We start from the raw sequence: 10,025 nt of genomic DNA, 5'->3' as shown, positions 1-10,025 counted from the left end.
CGGTTTCGGTTATTACACCATTGTCAATGTCAGGTTTATCAGAGATTGACAGTGGTGTAATAACCGAAACCGGTCTTTCTCAGTATCAATAAATCCGTGGTTTTTTTGACGATTTCTTAGTCTTTTTCATTTAATTAAAATAATTAATCAACAAATGAGTAAATTTTTCAATTGATTGGATATTCGTAATCAGTAAGAAATAACTGAATTGTTAATCAATGCATTTTTGTAGGCTGTATCAAGAAGAAATCGAACTGAGAAAGATAATCAATTTTCTATTAGGAATGCATGGTTCAGTTTGAGAGATTTTATAAGGTGTTCAGAAAGATGTACAAAATAAATGAGAATGGTGTGAGGTTTCAATATGTAAAAAATTTCTACAATAGTTCTAACATTTTTATCCTGAGTAAAGTAATATTATCAAGTCCTAGCAAATAGTATTTATAAACTAGTTCTAGAATTTTATTGTAGAATTATCAAATATGGTGAGGTCCATGTTATAATGGCAGTGAAGAAAGATAGCAGAGCAACATTGCCGATCCTCTGTCTTGCCAATGCCTTCTATAGACGGTAGCTGATACAAGTTTATTGATGTAATACTAACAATTCATTCTCGTTTAAAATAATCATATTTTATTAAGCAAGAAATTATAATTTTCAGTAGTTTCATAATGGATTTTCATGATTAAGATTAAATATTTTGTTGATTATTTAATTATTCTACATTGTTAAAAGACGATCTGGCAACAGAGCAAAGCGAGATAGAGATAACGCTATCTGCTTTGTTGAATGATAGACAAGGATAGCAGTACCATTGCTAATCAAACACTGCCATTATAACGTGGACCTCACTGTAGTATAGTTGATGTATAAAATAAAATCTTATTTTGATGCAGAGAATCTGTAAATAACAGATTTTGTAAAAAAGATGTTCTCTGTGTTTAGTTAGTAGATAGGTAATTATTGTAAACTTTTCTTCAAAATATTTTGTAGACATAGTATTAAGTAAACTGTCCAAGAGACTTTAAATGCTGTAGACATAACACCAGGTTATATGAGTAAGTAAAAACTATTTTGTAAGAAATAAATCTATATGAATAGATACCTATGTAGTTTTAGACTGTTGGAATCCTCAATTTTGATTTTAATAACTTTTAGTTTCATCATAGAGAAAAGATAGTATACGAATATAGCAACTACCGTCTATTATTACAGTTTTGTTGGGAGTGTAAGAGTGTATGAACGGCACAGTATGAGAGACTACCAGCGTCACATAGCTTCACCAGAAACAACTACTGGGACTAACAGCTTGAGTTAACAGTGAAATTTGCAACATAAACGACCTATACATAATATCTTCTTATGCTATTCTTTCTCTATGTTCTCACCATAGAATGATACAGTATCGCCACACATGATACAGTATCAACACGAAACGATACAGTATCATCTCAACTTGATACACTACACCATAATTTGATACAAAACTTCCAAACTTTGAATTTCTATCTTTTCTCTATGGTTTAATTTGGAAGATTAGTTGGTTATTATTGCAATTAATTTTTGCACAATGGGTTAGTTTATTGAGAATTTTCTTACAACAGAACTTAGGACTTATTACTTAAGGTTACAGGACTTTACTTACTACACTAGACTTCAACCTTATTTAAAATAATATTATGATTGTGTTAATGATGTTACTTTTTATATTGTTGTAGTTAGTCACTTCTTTGCTTGAATACTTTGATGATACATCTGACTCTAAAAATTATATATTTTTGGAGTATTATGTAGAAAAATATATGTATTGAATAACTATATTGAGATCCACGTTATAATGGTAGTGGATGAAGATGGGAGGAAGACGTTGCCGAACCTCTGTCTTGTCAATGCCTTAAATAGAATATGTATTTTTGGGTTCAAAATTTTATAAAATAACTTGATTAATTCAATATGAAGTGATAATTAAGTGTTATATTTGAATATAGTTTGGTGTTTTAATTTCTATAAATTCAAAATGTTTAGCTTATATTATGGACGAAAATATAAAGTAAATATACAGCTGTTATATAGCTATGGTGAATGTGATATTTTCGAGCTCAAATTTAAGTGTTTTTATTCTTTATTTTGTGAATTTATAGTTTGTTTCATGTTTTTAAGAAACTTTTATTATTAATCCATCCAAATTTAAAATTGTTTGTTTTATTCTAATTTATATTTTAGATTGTGATTTGGTGTAGAAATTTGAATGGACATAACCTATAATTTTGGACAATTTAAAACTAAATTAGGAAATTGAAAAAGTTTTAGGTAATAGCCTGTTTTTTCTTTTCCGATTCTTGTATTTTTTTGCTAACCTTATAAATAAATAAATAAATAAAATTGAACTTGAACGTTTTACAGTAGAAACATAGCCTATTTTTTGGACATTTTATTAATTTATCAAAATTTGGGAATGGAATAGATTTGGGCCAAGCCTGTTGTTCCTTCCTAATCATATTTATATGATTTTCAATATTATTAGACTAGCAATGAATGAAAAATATAACTAATAAGCAATCTCAAGGAGCAAATCATTAGTTTATTAGGAGAATATGCATTTATATTTATATTTTCAACTAGCAAATAACAATATATACCATCCTTCAAATTTGTTTATAAGTATAGTTAGTGTACCGTAAGATGAAAACGTTTCATGAATGAGAGTATTATAGATTCTAAATCGATATACACTGTCTAGTGTATATCTATTTATATTTAGTATATAAGTAGATTCTAAGAGTTCTACTGTATAGTATATATCTATTTATATCTAGTGTATAAGTAGATTCTAAGAGTTCTACTGTCTAGTATATATCTATTTATATCTAGTGTATAAGTAGCCTGTAGATCTGTATATATAGTCTTCGTTGTACTACATAACTGTTAGAGAACTTCAATATTTTTTCCTATTCTGTATAATATACCTGTTATAAAACCTGATAAATGTCTAAAATATAAAAGTATGTTGAAAAAGTAACTAGAACAATCACTAGACTAGTAAAAAGTAACTAGGACTGAGAAAAAAATGTATTATAAGACAATACTAAAAACGTAAATTTGAAGATAAATATTTAACAAATAAAATAGAGTTTGATTTGAACGTTCATTGATGAAACTTGATGATTATAAATGAAATATTGAGATTAATTCATTATCTCCATTCATGTGGAGTTATAAACTGTAAAACCGAATGCTTACTTTACTTACTTTAACTTGATTTCAATATTATTTATTGTTCAATAGAAATGAAACTTATAACAAAAGAGCAGTTAAATATAAACAAATATTATGTTTGTAAAGCTGGGTTTACACCAAAGTTATTAACAAAATGTTGATAACTTAATCCTTATAGATTCTATTAGGTTAAACGGAACTTGACAAACACTTATGTTCATCATGTGTATGATAAGTTATGTTCAATCAAATAGAATCTATAAGGATTATGTTATTAACATTTTGTTAATAACTTTGGTGTAAACCCAGCTTTTTTTATAGATTGATGAAACACAGATAAACACAGAAAGGTACCGTACAACAAAAGTAAGGAATCCGTTAAAATTTAAGAACATTTCAAAGAAAAATATATTAAAAAGCAGCTATAAACTCATCCGTTCAAAAACACTCCATATGGTACATAATAACATTAAAATGAACAAGTTTTAAAATAAACTAGAAAGATGAATTGAATTAATTGCAAAACCAAAGTAGGCCTATAGACATCAAATCTCCACCGTTCAATTTTACTTGATTGTTGATAAGGTAATTATGAGAATTATTAATGAAAAACTTTTTTATTTTCAAATAAAGATGTCAAGGTATCTAGAAATCTGGGTACCCAAGTACCTAGATACTTAAAACGTTATACCTTATTACCTTCTACTTTGTAAGCTTTCTCTTGTACTTTACTAAGCACAAAGTAATTCTAAGTACGTAACTTAAGAAACCGTTCTCAAAATAATAAATGTTAGAATAATAATCCTTCATACACTGACTATCTCATTCCTCAACTAGAAAAAAATATATAAATAATTGTTAATATTCTTAGTCCTCCTTGGATTTCAATTATAACTGTGATATACAATAACTATAACTAATCATAAGACTGTGATATATGTGTAGAGAAGATGTAAAATAATCTTTCATGTTGACTGAATGTCAATTACTATTTATTATAATTTTATATTTATTAATTATCGACACCACTCCAAGGGGAAAAGTAGACGTTATATAATTATATAAATGAATGTTATTATAGAATAAATGTGTCTTCTATAGGTCTATTCACAAGTTACTCAAAATATGTGTATCTAGGTTTTTAATAAAATGAAATATTTAAAAAATCAGCTAGATCCTTAACAGATGTACAGCAGTGTTTCTATAAAGTTCATTGCCTATTTGATCTCAGAATAATTATTTGAGATTCCTCAGTATGTACTTTCAATAAATAGTTAATTCATCAAGTACTCATTAAGAAATAAATTTGAGTTTAAGTAGCCTATTGAAAAATTAACTTTGTGAACAATTAATTGGTATCGTAGAGGAAAGATAGCATAATAGCATAATTATTGGTGATGGTTTCTTGATCCATTCCGAACTGCTTTGTATTAACACCCTTTTCTTATGTATTTGAACACGACATGCAGCCGATTATTAAGTAAATATTAAAAACTTTTACTTACTGACTGGAGTACTTTCAATCGTCTAGCGATCATTTTCAACAGTGTAGACCGGAAATGTTTTGATGGTTAGGAAGATTTGTGGTGTTTATTATGTGATCAAAAAGTTTGTTGGATTTGAAAATCAGTTGATTACATATCACATAATAAACACCACAAATCTTCCTAACCATCAAAACATTTCCGGTCTACACTGTTGAAAATGATCGCTAGACGATTGAAAGTACTCCAGTCAGTAAGTAAAAGTTTTTAATATTTACTTAATAATCGGCTGCATGTCGTGTTCAAATACATAAGAAAAGGGTGTTAATACAAAGCAGTTCGGAATGGATCAAGAAACCATCACCAATAATTATGCTATTATGCTATCTTTCCTCTACGATACCAATTAATTGTTCACAAAGTTAATTTTTCAATAGGCTACTTAAACTCAAATTTATTTCTTAATGAGTACTTGATGAATTAACTATTTATTGAAAGTACATACTGAGGAATCTCAAATAATTATTCTGAGATCAAATAGGCAATGAACTTTATAGAAACACTGCTGTACATCTGTTAAGGATCTAGCTGATTTTTTAATATTTCATTTTATTAAAAACCTAGATACACATATTTTGAGTAACTTGTGAATAGACCTATAGAAGACACATTTATTCTATAATAACATTCATTTATATAATTATATAACGTCTACTTTTCCCCTTGGAGTGGTGTCGATAATTAATAAATATAAAATTATAATAAATAGTAATTGACATTCAGTCAACATGAAAGATTATTTTACATCTTCTCTACACATATATCACAGTCTTATGATTAGTTATAGTTATTGTATATCACAGTTATAATTGAAATCCAAGGAGGACTAAGAATATTAACAATTATTTATATATTTTTTTCTAGTTGAGGAATGAGATAGTCAGTGTATGAAGGATTATTATTCTAACATTTATTATTTTGAGAACGGTTTCTTAAGTTACGTACTTAGAATTACTTTGTGCTTAGTAAAGTACAAGAGAAAGCTTACAAAGTAGAAGGTAATAAGGTATAACGTTTTAAGTATGTAGGTACTTGGGTATCCAGATTTCTAGATACCTTGACATCTTTATTTAAAAATAAAAAGGCTTTTATCAATAATTATTCTCATGATTTCCTTATCAACAAATAAGTAAAATTGAACGGTGGAGATTTGATGTCTATACTTTGATTTTGCAATTAATTATCTCAATTCATCATTCTAGTTTATTTTAAAACTTGTTCATTTTAATGTTATTATGTACCATATGGAGTGTTTTTGAACGGATGAGTTTATAGCTGCTTTTTAATATATTTTTGTTTGATATTCGTGCTATGGATAGAGGTAGACCTAACAAGTGTTGTGCTATAACATGCGACGTTTCGCTACAATACACAGTGAGTTATTCACTGAAACATAAAATCTTACCTCCACTCTCAGATCAGAAAAATCACTCATCTTCAAACGCTTATAACTCAAGTATGGGAGTGAATCTCGCCAATATGATGACATATTATCCCATAGTATAGGTAGTTTATGTTACAAATTTAAAGCCGGTTTTATGTTAACTCAAGTCGATTACTGTCTATTATTACTGTTTTGTTGGGAGTGTAAGAACGGCACAGTATGAGAGACTACCAGCGTCACATAAGCTTCACAAAAACGAAGTACTAGGAATATCAGCTAAATTTAACAGTGAAAATTGGAATATAAACATTGAATGGAAAAGACTAAGAAATTGTCAAAAAACCACTGATTTATTGATAATTAGAAAGACCGGTTTCGGTTATTACACCATTGTCAATCTCTGATAAACCGATCAGGTTTAAATGAACTGATCAGTTTATCAGAGATTGACAGTGGTGTAATAACCGAAACCGGTCTTTCTAATTATCAATAGATCAGTGGTTTTTGACAATTTCTTAGTCTTTTTCATTCAATATGAATAATTACCACAATATCAACTTCTCAACTACACAAAAAGAGGAATATAAACACCCTATACCATGAGATATCTTCTCTGTGCTATCTTTCCTGTATGATAATATATTCTTGTTGTTTTTCAAATCATTTCATTATGTACAAACAATATAAGAGCAAAGTAAAGAAGTAAAGCATTAAATCTTCAATTTACTGTTCTTATCACATCAATTTATATCTTATCTATTCATATTACAATAGAAATTTGAGGCTCCACATTATTATTAACTTGTAAACAACTAACAAACTAATGATCATCACATAGTAACTTTGTCTTATGGTAATGAGAATATATTTCTTATTGAATCAAACCAAGAATTATTCTAAAATGAATAGCTCTATCCATATTACAAGGCTCCATTTACCTAACTTACTTTGAAATTATGGAAAAGCCAGAAGTAATCTAAGCCTTGTATAAACATAACCTACATTACAAAGCACTTGAATTTTATCTTACCTACTTTTTCATTTATTTTTCTCGTATCAGATTCATATTATTTTCCATAAAAATTCAGAATATCTATTCAATTATTCTCATAATTTATTGGAGTTTAAATTGTATTTAAAATTAGAAGGTTATGCATTTTTTAGGTTAGCTTAACTTTTAAAATTATTACCTCTTCCAAATTCGTAGATCGATAAGTTTTTTATTTATTTTGTAATTTTCAAAATTACCTTTTTCAGCATTGTTTAAACATAAATTAGATCTCAGTTAACTTACTTTTTATCAAACTAGACTCACATCTTGAAACAATTTCATTGTTAACGAATTTAAATTGTTTATCACTAGGATTTCTTGCATGAATCTTCTAAACAATTTTCTATCAGCTGGCAAAGAACTTGTAATAAATTAGTCAAATACTACAAACTCATCCAAAGGAATATTGTGGATCGAGAAAAACCTTCAAGCTTATTGTTTAAGCTACAAGAAAAATAACCACCATCATATTTGATTTGTGATTATGGATTTTGAACCCCTGATTCCAGACTCTGCAAAGAATCTCAGTCCATATAGAGATAAAAAACGTTGGGTAATATTGTAACAAAATAAAATTCATAAATTTATATTAATTGTAGGCTATGATTGTATAGGTATTGTCAATACGGTATCAAATAGACTTAAAACTAACCTAATCTTATAACCTCATCAGTAATATCATAGTGGAAATATAGTAAAAGAATTCTATTATGCTATCTTTTCTCTATGGTAATAGACCTATTACATACTGAATTAATCAATCAACTTCCACAACTCCTGTTGTAAATCCTGATACCTATTATTTAATTTTCTTTGCATTTGTTTTCAATTTTAAAAATCAACAGAAATGTTTGATTGCATCATGACTAAATTAACATATTTTTTGGGCCACTTTTGTATGGATGAACACGTTTATGTCGGTCCCGGCTGCTTGAAAACCGTCCGTATCGTAGGTCATGTCAGAGACCCTGATATCGATCTACATATTTGTAGATATTGATCTACATAATCTTCATTAATAGATTCAAGATTCGTTTATTGTCAGAACATTAAAAACAAGCAATCACAAATTTAACAACACAAATATATCACAGTTCATAAAATTACATCACATTATTAACTATTTCAAACTGTAGGGATAGCAGTCAAATAAAACAAGTTTAACATCAATATATCACAGAACATCAATGAAGAAATTAATTTAACAACTTAGTTTTTAATTAATTTTCTTGATTTTCAGGGCTCTAGAGCAGAACAAGAGAGACTTTTGAAGACGTCATAAAAATTACAAACTCATAGTAATTTCAATGAATAAATTAATTTAGCAACTAAATTTTAATAATGTGTTTGATTTCAGGGCTCTAGAGCAGAACAAGAGAGACTTTTGAAGACGTCATAAAAATTACAAACTCGATAGTAATTTCAATGAATAATTAAATTTAGCAACTAAATTTTAATAATGTGTTTGATTTCAGGGCTCCAGAGCGGAACAAGAGAGACTTTTGAAGACATCTTGCACTCTCTATGTGGGCAATCTCTCCTTCTACACAACCGAAGAACAAATTTACGAACTATTTTCAAAATGCGGCGACATTAAACGAATTGTCATGGGACTGGACAAGTTCAAGAAAACTCCTTGTGGGTTTTGCTTTGTAGAGTATCCTTTTTTGTTCAATCTTTACTTTTTTACTAAAATACAGTTTATAATATTTTTGTTTTAATAGAACATTGACATGATGTCAGTGGAATTTGAGCGAGTTCTCCAGCTCGGAGGGCTCATTAGTATGTATTTCAATGACCGTTTACCCGAAGCTTGGTCAAGATTTGTAAACATGGTCAAATAGGGGACTGTTTACAACGAGTTCAGAAACTGAGCTTTCTATATTAGTATCGATAACTCCAGTGAACACTTGTAAAGCGTACCCAGTTTGATAATGTTCAAATATCTTGACCGAGCTTGTTGAAACCGAGTTAAAGCATAGCGAAAATATAGCACTTGAAGATAATTATCCCATGGTATAGGGCGTTTATGTTCCAAATTTCACTGTTAACTCAAGCTGATAGTCCAAGTAGTTATTTTTCGTGAAGCCATGGGACGCTGGTAGCCTCTCATACTAGGCCGTTCTTACACTCTTACACTCCCAACAAAACTTTTTTGGCTCAAAATTTTGCAAAATTACTCAAAAATTTCTAATTTGTAGAGATTTGAGTGAAATATTTTTGTTTTTAATCAGTTTTTAAATATCAAAATTCAAAATTTTTAGTTTAGTCATTAGTTTTGAAGTGGAAATTGGACTTTTTGAAGTGAAAGTGAAATCTTAACCTTATTCTTTTTTGAAACTTTTATTTGTTAAAATTTGGGAGAAGACAGTTTTGGGCTATGCCTGTTGTCTTCTCCCAATCATATTATATTTATTATAATTATGATCTGTAATTGCCAATGAAATAAATAAAACAGTAATAATAGACAGTAGTCGACAGTAATCGGCTTCAAATTTGGAACATAGTATATCTATAACATGTTATTTATTCTTATGCTCTATAAGGAGATATCACATGTATAAGGCGATCCAAATTTCAACTCAAGGAGATTGTCCTTTTAGTAAAGCCATTTGACGCTGGTAGTCTCTCATACCGTGCCGTTCTTACACTCTTACACTCCCAACAACACAGTAATGTTAGCCAGTAGTCGACAGTAATCGGCTTCAAAATACATAATCATGGAATATACATACATGGAACATAAACTACCTATACCACGGGATACCTTCTTATGCTCTATGGCAATGGTCGCCAAACTTATGAGCCTGTGAGCTAGAATATAATTTAT

Source organism: Nilaparvata lugens, chromosome 13 (genome assembly GCF_014356525.2).
Source record: "Nilaparvata lugens isolate BPH chromosome 13, ASM1435652v1, whole genome shotgun sequence".
NCBI classification, from domain to species: domain Eukaryota; kingdom Metazoa; phylum Arthropoda; class Insecta; order Hemiptera; family Delphacidae; genus Nilaparvata; species Nilaparvata lugens.
The sequence above is the reverse complement of the archived record's forward strand: the minus strand, read 5'-3'. Positions refer to the sequence as shown.